The sequence below is a fragment of the Leucoraja erinacea genome, chromosome 4, assembly GCF_028641065.1.
Source record: "Leucoraja erinacea ecotype New England chromosome 4, Leri_hhj_1, whole genome shotgun sequence".
Lineage (NCBI taxonomy): Eukaryota > Metazoa > Chordata > Chondrichthyes > Rajiformes > Rajidae > Leucoraja > Leucoraja erinaceus.
In genome coordinates, this window is record NC_073380.1 from 12681043 (window position 1) to 12697585 (window position 16543).

The 16543-nt window shown below is 48.9% G+C and overlaps 1 protein-coding gene and 1 non-coding gene across 2 annotated transcripts in view; both read left to right on the forward strand.

The window, feature by feature from the left end:
- Positions 1-16543, forward strand: part of si:dkey-22o22.2 (neural-cadherin) — a 354455-nt gene that overhangs the window by 164948 nt on the left and 172964 nt on the right.
- Positions 13762-13944, forward strand: LOC129696814 (U2 spliceosomal RNA). Its single transcript, XR_008723410.1, has one exon. It is a non-coding gene; the product is annotated as a U2 spliceosomal RNA (small nuclear RNA).

The following is a 16543-nucleotide window of genomic DNA, read 5'->3' on the forward strand; positions in this document are numbered from 1 at the left end:
ACTAATATACGGGGTGATCTCTGGTCAGTGTTGACTTGGTGGGCCGAAGGGCCTGATTCTACGCTGAACTAAACTTCCAGGAAAAAGAAAAAGTTGTATTCATGCAAACTAAAACAAATACCAATATATATGGAGATTTATATCTGTGGTGACATTTAAAAAATGTTACTCTATAATTAGTTCCATCGAGGTCCCAACATACCCTATGTGTCATCCACTGTAAAGTCTAAAACTAATTGGGAAGACAGCTGGATCCAATATCTGAAAGTGCCATTTTTGAGATGATTTTTTTTCTCTTTTTTTGCTCCTAAACAAAAAGAATTCTACTTTGCTCTTTCCTCTGACAGTTTGCCAATGTTGGGTAGAAAAGTAAGAGGAGCAACTCATTTTTAAAACAGATGTTTCAGGCTTTAGTATTAGACTTTAGGCATCTCTCCAGAGATGCTGCCTGTCTCGCTGAGATACTCCAGCATTTATTGTCCCTATTTCAGACTGGTAGGTGTCCTTTCGTGTCAGAATCCTCTATTTATATAATGGTATATGGGTGTGTGTATATTTATATAATGATATATGGACTCACTGATATTATATGTTCTGTATTCGTACCTACTATATTCTGTTGTGCTGATGCAAAGCAAGAATTTCATTGTCTTACCTATGACAATAAACTCTCTTGACTCTTGACTTGACTAGGGTTTAGTTTTAAGGGCCTGTCCCACTTAGGCGATTTTTTTCGGTGACTGTCATAGTCGTAGCAGGTCGCCAAAAAACCAGTGATGGACCCCCCCTTCGACAATGTCTACAACAGCCTACCGCCTAGTCGACGTCAAGCTACGGCAAGCTACCGACAACCGGCGACCCATTGGGACGTCCACCTACGACCACACCTACGACAACCTACGTCCACCCGCGACCAGCCACGACCCTGTCGGCGACAACTGAAGACAATTCAGTCGCCGGTACCTGTCGCCGATTGACGTAGGTAGTCGCCCATGGAATTCACCGAAGTCAGCACCGGCGACAACCAACGTCATCCTGTCGACAATCTACGACAGGATCTACGACAGGACCTACGTCAGGAGAAGACAAGCTACGCTCGTTGGCGTCAAGCCAACTGTCGCCGGAAAATGATGAACATGTTGGAAATCCAGCGGCGACCAGAAAGACGCTACGAATCTTTGGGCGACTGAGGAGACGACTCACGACCACACAGTCGACACCCTGGCGACCATGTGGCCACAGCCTACTCGCCTGCAGTTGCCTAAAAATTCGCCTAAGTGGGACAGGCCCTTTAGAGTTTTGAGATAGAGCTGTGGAAATAGGACCTTGGGTCCCGCCGAGTTTGCATCGACCAGCGATCACCCAGTATACTAGCACTATCCTACACACACTAGGGACAGTTTTATAGTGTTGCAGAAACCTGGAGTGTGGGAGGAAACCGGAGCACCCGGAGAAAAGCCAAGCGGGTCACAGGGAGAACGTACAAACCCCGTACAGGCAGCACCCATACTCGGGATCGAACCCGGGTAAGGCAGCAACTCTACCGCTGCGCCACCGTGCCACTGTCATGATGCGAGCTAGTGCTCCGAAATGGCACAAACCTTGTGTGTTGAAGCCTGCAAGATGTTTGTGAATGTGAGCTCATGTCTTGATATTCTGTGACATGCCTGGAACATAGAAGAGTACAGTGCGAGAACAGGCCCTTCGGTCCACCACGTCAGTGCTGGACGTGATGCCGACCAACTCTTATGTGCCTGCACACAATCCATTTATCCCATGCCTACCCTGATGTCTCTTAAGTGCCACTGTTGTATCTGCCTCCACCATCACCCCTGGCAATCACCACCCTCTGTGGAATAAAATGCACCATAAATCTCCTTTGAACTGTGCCCCTCTCACTTTAAAGATACGTCCTGAACATGGCGGCACCGTGGCGCAGAGGTAGAGTCGCTGCCTTAGAGGGCTTGCAGCGTGAGAGACCCGGGTTCGATCCCAACTCCGGGTGCTTGTATGTCTGGAGTTTGTATCTCCCTCCTCCCCCCCCCCCCGTGACCTGGGTGGGTTTTCTCCGAGATGTTCGGTTTCCTCCCACACTCCAAAGACGTACAGGTCTGTAGGTCAATTGCCTTGGTATAAATGTCAAGTGTCTGTGGTGTGTGTAGGATAGCGTTACTTTGCGGGGATCGCTGATCGGTGCGGACTCAGTGTTTCTGCGCTGTTTCTGAAGGGCCCGTTTCCGCGCGGCGGGAACTTTAAATCTTCAACCGCCAGCCGGCGGCCTGCACCAACCTGAAGCCGCGGTCTCCGGTGGGGGAGGCACCGTTTCAGGACTTACCTTGAATTTCACTCATCTGGACGCCTGCAGCAGCGGCTGCGGAGGGTTGTGGCCCAGACCACGGGGGAAAATGGAGGAGGACTGGCCAAAATGTTGTGCCTTCCACCACAGTGGTGAATGCTGTGGTGGATGTTTGTGTTACATTTTTATTATGTATTGTGTGTTCTTTTTTATTGTACCGCTGCTGGCAAATTCATTTTATTCATTCGAATAAAACTGATTGTTGAAAAACAAAAAGAATTTCAACCAGGGAGAAATGCTCTGACTGTCTTATATACTCGCTGAGCTATGCTCAGTCTTCTTGAAGTATGTTTGTGATGATTTGATTGCATTTGTTAGAACGTGGGCATTCATAAGGTCAAAAGATCATAGGTGATAGGAGCTGAATTAGGTTATTCGGCCCATCATTCAATCATGGCTGATCTATCTCTCCCTCCTAACCCCATTCTCCTGCCTTCTCCCCATAACCCCTGACACCCGCACTAATCAAAAATCTATCTATCTCTGCCTGAAAAATATCCATTGATTTCGCCTCCACAGCCGTCTGAGGCAATGAATTCCACAGATTCACCACCCTCTGACTAAATAAATTCCTGCTCATCTCCTTCCTAAAGGAACGTCCTTTAGTTCCGAGGCTATGGCCTCCAGTCCGAGACTCTCCCGCTAGTGGAAACATCCTCTCCACATCCACTCTATCCAGGCCTTTCACTACTCGGTAAGTTTCAATGAAGTTTCCTCCTCATCCTTCTAAACTCCAGCGAGTGCAGGCCCAGTGCTACCAGCCCCTCATCATCATGGTACGCTAACCCCCTCATTCCTGGGATCATTCTCGTCGGACCTCCCCTGGACCCTCTCCAGGGCCGGCACATCCCTCCTCAGATGTGGTGCAGAAAATCTCCCGGCGTTCTTCAAAGGGTTCGGCAGCAACATTCGGAGGCGAGACGGGGTGGCACAAACAATCTCCGTCAGATTTATGGCTGAAATATTAGTGCTGGCAGATGGAATAGATAATGTGATCTGGGGCCCCGAGCAGATAGTGGTTGTGCTCATGTTTTCACAGCGCACCTGGTCCTTATTTTGTTTAGAATTCTGACACTTGAATCCAAAGGAAAGAAAAAAAGATGAAAAAATTAACTTTAATGGTCCTTACATTTTTGAAGTTGATAACGGAACACTCTCTCGTTGCTTGAAGTGCCCCCTTGCCTGGGATTCATCCAGAGCTTTCATCCGCCAACTGATAATGAGAGTATGGTGTGTGCCTGAGAATGATTTACTATCCCTGTCACAGGTCCAGCTGTTTGATGTGAAGAATGTAACAGATATATTAAAGAACAAAGAAACAGCTCAAGCAGAGGACACCTACTGACTCAACCCAGAACTAGTCTAAACTTTTAATGTGCAGGAAGGAACCGCAGATGCCGGCAGATGAGTTTAGTTTTGTTTATTGTCACGTGTACCGAGGTACGGTGAAAAGCTTTTTTTGATTGTTAACCAGTCAGCGGAAAGACAACACATTTTTCACACTGAGAGTTGTGAGTCTGTGGATTTCTCTGCCTCAGAGAGCGGGTTCTCTGGATACTTTCAAGAGAGAGCTTGATAGAGCTCTTAAAGATAGCGGAGTCAGCGGATATGGGGAGAAGGCAGGAACGGGGTACTGATTGGGGATGATCAGCCATGATCACATTGAATGGCGGTGCTGAATGGTCTACTCCTGCACCTATTGTCTATGAGATTTTACACATGGTTTTATACACAATCCCTGGTTTCTGACCAAGCACGCCACATAATTTCTAACCAAGCTATCCACATATCCCACATAAGGTCCATGGCCCAAGTCTCATGGTCACCTCACTGAAGCAAATCATTCCACCGGTAATCTGCCAAGCCAGCAATGTGTAAAATAAACTTGTGTTTACTCCCTTGAAACCTCTGTATCTTCATCAGTTCTCAGCTGAGGAGTTTCGGCCCACGCGAGCAAAGTCCGGCTCCCCATCCGACTCGTGAACCGATGATCGGTGGTGGTGACGGCAGTAAGCGAAGCTTCCGGAGGCCGGACAGATGGTGTCAAGCTGGAGAAAGTACAGGGAAGATTTACGAGGATGTTGCCAGGACTAGAGGGTGTGAGCTACAGGGAGAGGTTGAGTAGGCTGGGTCTCTATTCCCTGGAGCGTAAGAGGATGAGGGGTGATCTTATAGAGGTGTATAAAATCATGAGAGGTGTAGATCGGGTTGATGCACAGAGTCTTGCCCAGTGTAGGTGAATCGAGGACCAGAGGACATAGGTTTAAAGCGAGGGGGAAAAGATTTAACAGTAATCTGAGGGGTAACCTTTTCACAATATGGGTGGTGGCGGAGGTATGGAACAAGCTGCCAGAGGAGGTAGTTGAGGCAGGGACTATGACAATGTTTACGAAACAGTTAGACAGGTGCATGGATAGAACAGATTTGGATGTTCCCGATGTTGGGGGAGTCCAGAACCAGGGGCCACAATTTAAGAATAAGCAGTGCCATTTAGAACGGAGATGAGGAAACACTTTTTCTCACAGAGAGTGGTGAGTCTGTGGAATTCTCTGCCTCAGAGGGCAGTGGAGGCCGGTTCTCTGGATACTTTCAAGAGAGAGCTAGATAGGACTCTTGAAGATAGCGGAGTCAGGGGATATGGGGAGAAGGCAGAAATGGGGTACTGATCGTGGATGATCAGCCATGGTCATATTGAATGGTGCTGGCTCGAAGGGCCAAATGGCCTAATCCTGCACCTATTGTCTATTGTCTAATGTCTATTGAGGAATATGGAGCAAACGTGGGCAGGTGGGACGTGTAGCTGGGACAAGTTGGGCAAGTTGAGTCGAAGGGCCTGTTTCCACACTGTATCACTCTATGACTATGCAGTTTAATCCAGCACACCCTCCTTCCAGTTCAGATGCTCAATGCATTCTCTCCAGTTTAATTTATTCTTCACACAAGGAGTCGTGTTGCTAATCGCTCCTGAGGTTTCCATCAGCTCAGGCAATTCTTCGAGATTGTCCCTTGCTGGGTCAACTGCAGCGCTGGGGATGTTTTTTTTAGCACTGCACGCTGAAGCACTTACTACAGAGGGAATTATTCCCTGAGACAGCTTGGCACCAGAGGCACTTGAGCACTTCCCACAGTCGTCACGAAGACTGGATTTCACATACGTGCTGCAGGTGACGATGTCCTCCATTACTGGCGATACTCTGGAGCCCGCGTCAGTATTGTTTAAACATCGTGACAGCCCTTTCACAAAATTTTAAATAAGATAAATAAGGACTTCGCAATCTCCTCAGTTGCGAAACACTTTGTAACTCCCCCTCCCATACCCACACTGACATTACTGAAGGGAAGTCTGAAGAAGGGTCTCGGCCCGAAACGTCACCCGTTCCTTCTCTCCAGAGATGCCGCCTGTCCCAATGAGCTTTTTGTGTCTGCCTAGGGTTGCCAACTGTCTCACTCCCAAATAAGGGACAAAAGGTCAAAATACGGGGCAGATTCCCGACGACAATTCGTTGACCGACTCGGCCGTGGTTGGGTGAACGATGAGTTGGCCCGGGTGCTGGACCGCACACAAAGGCCCAGCCAGCGGGCCCGCTGAGGAGTTTTGGGCCTGCTCGACAAGTCCGGCACCCCATCCAACTCGTGAACCGATGATCGGCCATGAGAAGGAGGGGTGGTGGTTTCGGCGGTAAGCGAAGGTCCGAAGGTCGGACAGCTGGCCGGGCTGCCGACCGACGTGGCCATGGGCGAGACGCTGCTGCTGCTGCTGCTGCACTCCATGGGCTGCACTACGTCGGGCCGGGTGAGGCGGGGCCGGACACGGCGCTCCGACCCGACAGTCCCCTCGACCCGAGTAGTAGCGGTCAAATACGGGACAAGGGCGGTCCCGTACGGGACAAACCAATTTAGCCCAAAATACAGGATGTCCCAGCTAATACGGGACAGTTGGCAACGTTATGTCTGTCTGACCTTTCTGTTCTGGGCCTCCTCCAATGTCGGAGTGAGACCCAATGCAAATTGGAGGAACAGCACGTCATATTTCGCTTGGGCAGCTTACACCCCAGCCGCATGAATATTGAACCTCTAACTTCAAGTAACCCTTGCTTTCCCCCTCTGTCTCTGTCCCTCCCCTTCCTAGCTTTCACTGTCCTGATTAGTTTTGCTAATCGCATGCATCCTCGTTGCCTTCCCCTCGGCTAACATTGAACTTTCCTACATTTCCTTGACCTGCGTCTACTTTGATCTGTTGTTTTCACATCCTGCCTCTCCATATCTCTAGGCTCCCTCTCCCCTGACCGTCTGAAGAAGTGCCTGGACCCGAAACGTCACCCATTCCTTCTCTCCAGAGATGCTGTCTGTCCCGTGGAGTTTTGTGTCTATCTTCGGTGTAAACCAGCATCTGCAGTTCCTTCCTCCACAAGCTTTTCTTAACGGGGCTGTCCCACTGTACGAGCTAATTCAAGAGCTCTCCTGAGTTAAAAAAAAATCAAGCTCGTGGTAAGCACGTAGAATGTACGTTGCGGGTACGTCGGAGCACGGGACGTCTCTTAGCGGCTCGTAACGCTAACGGCAGGTACTCGGGAAACGCGGTAAGCTCGGGAAGACTCGTGAAGATTTTTCAACACGAGAGCCCCAAGTACCTACGAGCGGCTATTACCGTAATTCTCCGAGTTCGAATCAGGGGAAACCCGGGAGAACTCGTGAATTAGCTCCTACAGTGGGACAGCCCCTTAAGGATGACAGTGGTCTATTTGATTCTACTGTTGCAGTGACCGTTGTATTCAATCTATGGAGCTTTGTACACACCCGGAACTGCAGGTGCTGGTTTATACCAAAGATAGACACAAAGTGCTGGAGTAACTCAGTGGGACAGGCAGCATCTCAGGAGAAAAATGATGGATGACGTTTTGGGTCAGGATCCTTCGCCAGACTCTTCATAGTCTGAAGAAGTATCTCGACCCAAAATGTCATCCATCCTTTTTCACCAGAGATGCTGCCTGTCCCGCTGAGTTCCTCCAGCATGTTGCTTGACATATGATGAAAGAATGGGTCGACTGGGCTTGTATTCACTGGAATTTAGAATGATGAGAGGGGATCTTATAGAAACATATTCAATTTTTAAAGGATTGGACAGGCTAGATGCAGGAAAAATGTTCCCATTGTTGGGGGGGGGAGGAGTCCAGAACCAGGGGGGGTCACAGTTTAAGAATAAGCGGTAGGCCGTTTAGGACTGAGATGAGGAGAAACTTTTTCACCCAGAGAGTTGTGAATCTGCGGAATTCTCTGCCACAGAAGGCAGTGGAGGCCGATTCACTCGATGTTTTCAAGAGAGAGTTGGATGTGGCTCTTAGGGTTAAAGGGATATGGGGAGGCAGCAGGAACGGGGTACTGATTCTGGATGATCAGCTATAATCATATTGAATGGCGGTGCTGGCTCGAAGGGCCGAATGGCCTGCTCCTGCACCTATTTTCTATGTTTCTATGTTTCTAGTCTACACTTTTAATGTGTAGGAAGGAACTGCAGATGCTGGTTTGAGTTCAGTTTTGTTTATTGTCACGTGTGCCGAGGTACAGTGAAAAGCTTTTGTTGCGTGCTAACCAGTCAGCGGAAAGACAATACATGATTACAATCGAGCCATTCACAGTGTGTACATACATGATGAGGGAATAACGTGAATAAAGTTTAGTGTAAGGTAAAACGTCTTCATCCAGAGAGTTGTGCACCTGTGGAATTCACTGGATGTTGTCAAGAGAAAGTTAGATTGAGCTCGCAGAGCTAAAGGAATCAAGGGATATGGGGGAAAAGCAGGAACGGGGTACTGATTTTAGATGATCAGCCATGATCATATTGAATGATGGTGCTGGATCGAAGGGCCGAATGGCCTATTCCTGCACCTATTTTCCAATGTTTCTATGTTGCTATGTTGTGTCTATTGAACTGCAGATGCTGGTTTACACAAAGTGCTGGAGTAACTCGGTGGGACAGGCAGCATATTTACTTTAGTCATTTACTTTGGACATTCAACAGGCCCACCGAGTCGGTGTTGACTGGTGTATATTAGCACTATCCTACACACACTAGGGACAATCTACAATTCTGCCAAAGCTAATTAACCCACAAGCCCGTACGTCTTTGGAGTGTGGGAGGAAACCGAAGATCTCGGAGGAAACCCATGCAGGTCACGGGGAGAACGTGCAAACTCCGTGCAGACAGCGCCCGTGGTCAGGATCGAACCTGGGTCTCCGGCGCTGTCAGGCAGTGGCTCCACCGCTGCGCCACCGTGCCGCATTTACAGCAATATTTCCTCCAGCACTTTGTGTCCTGCTGCGATTTAGTTTAGTTTAGTGGAGTGATTCAGTGTGGGAAACGGACCCTTCGGCCCACCGAGTCCATGCTGACCCATTTGCACTAGTTCGATGTTATCCCACTATTGCATCCGGAACACAGACGCCAACTAACCTACAAACATGTACACCTTTGGAATGTGGGAGGGAACCGGAGCACCCGGATACGGTCACGGGGAGAGCGTACAAACTCCGTGTAGACAGCACCCGTAGTCAGGATCGAACCCGGGTCTCTGGCGCTGTGAGGCAGCGACTCTACTTCTGCGCCACCGTGCCGCCCTGAGACTCTCCAATAGTAATAACTGCATTGGGAAAATCAGGAAATCAAAGAATCGCAAAAAAAGAATATAACAGAATAAAGGAACTTTTAATCTTCAATTTCACACGAGTAGATTAGAGGACAAGTTCATGCAATCCAATTTCCCCGTACAATCTGTTGAGAAATCAACCAGGGGGCAAGATATTCCTGATCAAGTGCCATGGTAATGAGACACGATTAATTAGCAGCCTTATCACTAAGAATTCTTCAGGGAAGATCCATCAAAATATACAATTTCGTATTAAATTTAAGAGCGATGTGGTTAAAATCTGAATCTGGAGATTCAACTTTGAACAAGGCCAATTAAGTAATGAGGTGGGACTTTAGAGCAGGGGTTGGCAACCTTGTTCTGCATAGGGGCCGGGACGCATCTATCATGTGTACACATGGATCCCGCCCCCATCCTGCCCCGGATGGCAGGCATCACACCACGTGTACACAGAAGGTAGATGAAAATGCTGGAGAAACTCAGCGGGTGAGGCAGCCTCGTGCGATCCTTGCATGTCTCACCCGCTGAGTTTCTCCAGCATTTTTGTCTAACTTCGATTTTTCCAGCATCTGCAGTTCTTTCTTAAACCTGATCACAGAAGGTGCGCGCCTGTGCCGGCGGCTTTGCGTTGGACGCGGTACAGACAGAGCTCGGCAGCGCTCGGCCATCGGCGAGCCGGTTGATTACGGGAAAAAAAATCCGCCTGCAGGTCGGATGATTTCAGGTTACGGGCTGCATTCGGCCCGGAGGCCGCAGGTTGCTGACTCCTGGACTAGAGTCATAAACTGATACAGTGTGGAAACAGGCCCTTCGGCCCAACTTGCCAACACCAGCCAACAATGTCCCACCTACACTGGTCCCACCTGCCTGTGTTTGGTCCATATCCCTCCAAACATGTCTTATCCATGTATCTGTCTAACTGTTCCTTAAAAGTTGGGATAGTCCCTGCCTCAACTACCTCCTCTGGCAGCTCGTTCCGTGCACCCACCACTCTTTGTTTGAAAAAGTTTCCTCTCAGATTCTTATTAAATCTTTCCCCCTTCTCCTTGAACCTATGTGCTCTGGTCCTCGATTCACCTACTCTGGGCAAGAGACTCTGTGCATCTACCTAAGATAGACACAAAAAGCTGGGGTAACTCAGCGGGACAGGCAGCACCTCTGGAGAGAAGGAATGGGTGACGTTTCGGGACGAGACCCTTTTATCAGACGTCTCAACCCGAAACGCCTCACATTCCTTCTCTCCAGAGACGATGCCTGTCCTGCTGAGTTACTCCGGCTTTTTGGTGTCTATCTTCGGTTTAAACCAGCATCTGCAGTTCCTTCCCACTCTGCGCATCTACCTGAACTATTCTTCTCATGAGGATTGAGTTAGATAGGAAAGTTGCATTAACATAGGGATGTGAGATAAGCAAGAACAAACACTTTAAACAGTGAAGCCCCTGTCCCACTTACGTGTCCTTGGCAAGCTAATTACGCGACCTCGTGGTCGCGTTGAGGCGCGAAGGTCGCACACATCTTCATGCGTACTGGAGCCCTCTGGAGCCCTCTGGAGCGCGTGACGTCATTTGAAGATAGACACAAAATGCAGGAATAACTCAGCGGGACCAGAAGCATCTCTGGCGTTTCGGGTCGAGACCCTTCTTCAGTCTGAATTCAGTCAGACCCATTGCTTCTCTCCAGAGATGCTGCCGGTCCCGCTGAGTTACTCCTGCATTTTGTGTCTATCTTCAATTTTCTTGGCCCCGCTCTGGGAGTAGAAGTGGGGGCGGATCCGGACCGCAACGGCCGTGAGCCCCAGGCTGAGTTCGGCGATCGTTTGCCTGCTTCTGCTGCTGTTGGAGGTGAGACGTTGCGTCACGCCATGGTCTTGGGCCTGTCCCACTTTGGCCGTCAGTGACGCGACAGGCCGGTGGCGCGTGAAGATTTAATTCGCTACAAAACTTCGGAGAGCCGCACGATATCGCGCACAACTCCATGCCCCTCCGCGCTTCTCAGTGGGACCGGCCCTGCGAGGCCACACGATGCCCGCTCAAGGCCACATGATGCCCGCTCAAGGCCTTTAGTCATTATTCTTAGCACATTGTTTACACGAACATTGAAACTCCGATGGAAAAAAATGCTGCACCAAAGTTATCGTTAGCCGCGGAAGATTCTTCCCAGCTGTTATCAGGCAACTGAACCATTATATCAACAGCTGGGGAGCGGTCCTGAGCTGCCATCTACCTCATTGGTGACCCTCGGACTATCTTTAATCAGACTTTACTGGACTTTATCATGTGGGGGTTTTCTCCGGGTGCTCTGGCTTCCTCCCGCACTCCAAAGACGTACAGGTTTGTAGGTCAATGGCTTTGATAAAAATTGTAACTTGTCCCGCGGGTAGGATAGTGCTAGTGTACGGGGTGATCGCTGGTCAGCACAGAGTCTGTGGGCCGAAGGGACTGTACGTGCCGTATCTCTGAACTAAACTAAACTTAGCTAAACTAGTTGAGTTTAGTTTATTATTGTCACGTGTACCGAGGAACAGTGAAAACTTTTATTGCATGCTGTCCAGTCAGCAGAAAGACAATACATGATTACAATTACAGATACATGATAAGGGAATAATGTTTAGTGCAAGGTAAAGCCAGCAAAGTCCGATCAAGGATAGTCCGAGGGTCACCAAACAGGTAGATAGTAGTTCAGGACTGCTCTCTGGTTGTGGTAGGATGGAAGCACACACACATAGAAAAATAGGTGCACGAGTAGGCCTTTCACCCTTCGAGCCAGTACCACCATTCAATGTGATCATGGCTGATCATCCAAAATCAGTACCCCGTTCCTGCTTTTTCCCCATATCGCTTGATTCCTTTGCCCCAAAGAGCTAAATCTAACGCTCTCTTGAAAACATCCAGTAAATTGGCTTCCACTGCCTTCTGTGGCAGAGAATTCCACAGATTCACAACTCTCTGGGTGAAGAAGTTTTTCCTCATCTCAGTCCTGAATGGCCTACCCCTTATTATTAAACTGTGATCCCTGGTTCAGGACAACCCCAACATCGGGAACATTTTTCCTGCATCTAGCCTGTCCAATATTTAAGAATTTTATATGTTTCTATAAGATTCCCTCTCATCCTTCTAAATTCCAGTGTATACAAGCCCAGTCGCTCCATTCTCTCAGCATATGACAGTCCCGGCAATTAACCTAGTGAACCTACGCTGCACTCACTCAATAGCAATAATGTCATTCCTCAAATTTGAGGACCAAAACTGCACACAATACTCCAGGTGCAGTCTCACGAGGGCCCTGTACAAGTGCAGAATGACCTCTTTGCTCCTACACTCAACTCCTCTTGTTATGAAGGCCAACATGCCATTAGCTTTCTTCACTGCTTCATTGCTAGAGAATTGAACTCAAGAGGTAAGATGTCTTGCTGCACGGTGGCGCAGCAGTAGAGTTGCTGCCTCACAGCGCCAGAGACCCGGGTACAATCCTGACTACGGGCGCTGCCTGTACGGCGTTTGTATGTTCTCCCCGTGACCTGCATGGGTTTTCTCTGAGATCTTCGGTTTTCCTCCACACTCCAAAGGTTTGTAGGATGATTGGCGTGGTGTATGTGTAAATTGTCCCTAATTTGTGTAGGGCAGTGTTAGTGTGCGGGGATCGCTGGTCGGTGCGGACTCGGCGGGCCGAAGGGCCTGTTTCCGCCCTGTATCTCTAAACTGAACTAAACTAAATTACCTCGGGTCTTGGTAATAACCGTGCACTATTGTGTACAGTTTAGATCTCATCTCAATAGACGACAGATGCAGGAGTAGAGGCCATTCGGCCTTCGAGCAAGCACTGCCATTCACTGTGATCATGGCTGATCATCCCCAATCAGTACCCCGTTCCTGCCTTCTCCCCATATCCCCTGACTCCGCTATCTTTAAGAGCCCTATCTAGCTCTCTCTTGAAAGTATCCAGCGAACCGGCCTCCACCGCCCTCTGGGGCAGAGAATTCCACATACTCACAACTCTGTGTGAAAAAGTGTTTCCTCGTCTCCGTTCCAAATGGCTTATCACCTATCTCTTTACGGATATGTTTGTTATAGTGGGATTACAGCCAAGATTCACAAGGCTGGTTTATGAGATGATAAGTATGTTATAGAAGGAGGCATTGCCGTACAAAGCTTTCTATCGCGACGCATCACAGCTTGGTTTAGGAATAGCTCCATCCAAGACCACAAGAAATTGTAGAGAATTGTGGACGCAGCCCAGACCATCACACAAACCAACCTCCGTCCCGTTGACTCCATCTATACCTCATGCTGCCTCGGCAAGGCCAGCAGCATCATCATGGACCAGTCGCATCCTGGCCATTCCCTCTTCTCCCCTCTCCCATCGGGCAAAAGATACAGAAGTGTGAAAACGCACACCTCCAGATTCAGGGACAGTTTCTTCCCAGCTGTTATCAGGCAACTGAACCGTCCTACCACAAAAACAGAGAGCGGCCTTGAGCTACGATCTACCTCGAACTTTGCTGGCTTTACCTTGCACTAAACATATTTGCCTTATCATGTATCGGTATACTGTGAATGGATCGGTGGTAATCATTTATAACCTTCCCGCTGACTGGCTAGCACGGAACAAAAGCTTTTCACTGTACCTCGGCCCATGTGACAATGAACTAAACTGAACTGTGCAGACAGGAGGACACAAAGTACTGGAGTAACTCAGCGGGTCAGGCAGCATCTGTGGGGAAAAGATATAGGCATGACCCTTCTTCACACGGATTGTAGGGAAGTGGCATCTCTGCCTTTTGGCTAAGATCATTTGTAAAATCTGTTCTTATCAGTTTAATATTTTATATATCCCGTATCTAGGGACCGTGTATTAACTTGATGTTTGGTACGAATATTATGCCACTATTATCATCATGTGTAGTCTTTCTGCTGACTGGACAGCGCGCAGCAAAAGCTTTTCACTGTACCTCGGTACACGTGACAATGAACTCAACTCAGCTCGACTAACGAAACATAAGTAAGAATGCTGGAAAACAGTAGGGGCAGGGCTAAGCGCGGCACGCAATACGTCGACACAGGTGAGGGGGCAGGGGGGTGGTGGGGAGGGGGCAGGGGGGTGGGGGAGGGGGGGGCTGACAGGCAGATGGTTGGAACAAAGGCCAGAGAGAAGAAAAGAAGGTATGAGACGGGTTTGAGGAGGTATGGATTCTAAAGCCAGAGGGAGGGAGGAGCGGGGGGAAGTGTGGGGTGGGTGGAGGAGAAATGGGTGGGAGTTTAGGTTGGGCGCAGTGGAGCTGGTGGTGGGGGGCGTAAGAGAGGAGGGGAGGGGGAGTTATGAGAGGTTAGCTAGAATTGTTGAATTCAATGTTCATACCATTAGGTTATAAGCTACCAAGCTGTGCCCTTCCTCCAGTTTTGTGTGGGGCCTCACTCGGGGAACGGAGGGCCGGACATCTTGCGGGCGGCAGCGTGGAGTTGCTGCCTCACAGCGCCACAGACCCAGGTTCGATCCCGACCACGGGTGCTGCCTGCATGGAGTTTGTACGTTCTCCCCGTGACCACGTTGGGTTTTCTCCGGGTGCTCCGGTTTCCTCCCACACTCCAAACACCTGCAGGTTTTGGTAGGTTCATTGGCTTGGATGAAATTGAAAAAATTGCCCCTCCCCAGTGCAGTGTAGGGTAGTGCTAGTGTGCGGCGTGATCGCCGGTCGGCAGGGACTTGGTGGGCCGAAGGGCCTGTTTCCGCCCTGCTTCTCTGAAATCTAAAGTCATTTTGAACTGAGATAAAGAAAAATCTCTTCATTCAGAGGTCGGTGGAGCTTTGGAACTCATTACTCCAGAGGGCCCAGCATTCTAAACATGAATCAATACATTTCTGGACATTAAAGATTCAAGAGAGATAGGGCAGGGAATTGCTGTCTGAGGTAAAAGATCAGGCAGGATACTGTTGAAGGCTAGGGCAGGCTCGAGGGCATGAATGGCCTACTTCCTATTCCCTCTGTTCTTCCGCTCTCTACATTGCCCCAAGTCTTACACACTTTTGATGTGCATATAAATCACGTCAATATTCTGGATCTCCCCATCCACCTGTAAAAATACCACCATAGCAATCAGGGTCCCAAGTTCACAAGTTATAGGAGTAGAATTAGGTCATTCGGCCCGTCGAGTCTATTCCGCCCCGTTCAAGCATGGCTGATCTCTGCCTCCTAATCCCATTTTCCACTCTTCTCCCCATAACCCTTGACACCCGTTCTAATCAAGAATTTGTCTATCTCTGCCTGAAAAATATCCACTGACTTGGCCTCCGCAGCCCTCTGTGGCAATGAGTTCCACAGATTTACTACCCTCTGACTAAAGAAGTTGCTCCTCAAATCCTTTCTAAAAGAGCGCCCTTTAATTCGGAGGCTGTGACCTCTGGTCTTTCAAGAGAGAGCTAGATAGGGCTCTTGAAGATAGCGGAGTCAGGGGATAGGGGAAGAAGGCAGGAACGGGGTACCGATTGGGGATGATCAGCCATGATCACATTGAATGGCGGTGCTGGCTTGAAGGGCCGTATGACCTACTCCTGCACCTATTGTCAATTGTCTATGGTCCAGACTCTCCCACCAGTGGAAACATCCTTGACATCCATCAGCTTCTCAGGAGCAATTGGGAGTCGGTCCATTTCATTCCAGTTTAGTCTATTGTCACGTGTTCCGGGGTACAGTTAAAAGCTGTTGTTGCGTGCTAACCAGTCAGCGGAAAGACAATACATGATTACAATCGAACCATTCACAGTGTAGGAAGGTTTAAACCCAAGATAGGAGAAAGAAGGGTCTCGACCCAAAACGTCTCCCATTCCTTCTATCCAGAGATGCTGCCTGTCCCGCTGAGTTACTCCAGCTTTTTGTGTCTATCTTCGGAGAGATTGGCGGTGTCGTCAGGGTGATCCAGATCATTTCCACATGTAGTAAAAGACGTACGAACATGAAACATAAATAATTTGTTTGTCAAGTATGGGTCCATCACCAATTTTCCGGTATGTGGTGGTCTGGCCTCCTTCAATCTTCTTCTTCTTGCGTATGGCGTGCACAGCCTAAAGTTGCAAGTCAACTTGTTCTATTTGATCTATATGTTTGTACACATCGGGTTGATTGCATTAGTCGAAACAGGGTGGACCACGTGAAGGTTGCAATCTCCCACCCCTCCTTCAATCTGAAAAAAATGGTTAGTTGACGTTTCGGGTCAAGACCCTTAAATCCTCTTCAGACCTTCTAGATGAGGTCCCAACCCGAAACATCACCTATTCATTTTCTCCAGAGAAAATCTGCACGCCCCGCTGAGCTACTCCAGCAATTTGTGTCTTATATTCAATGTAAACCGGCAACAGCAGTTCCTTCCTGCACATGCTGTCTCACCCGTTGAGTTACTCCAGCATCTTTGCGTCCATCTTTGGTATAAACCAGCATCTGCAGTTCCTCGTTATTACATATTGAAAGAGATACGGTTCACACGGCTAACAATGGCCTGTTTCCTTTATCATCCTTTCATTCATTTGTTCTAAACCTCTCTACATCACCATC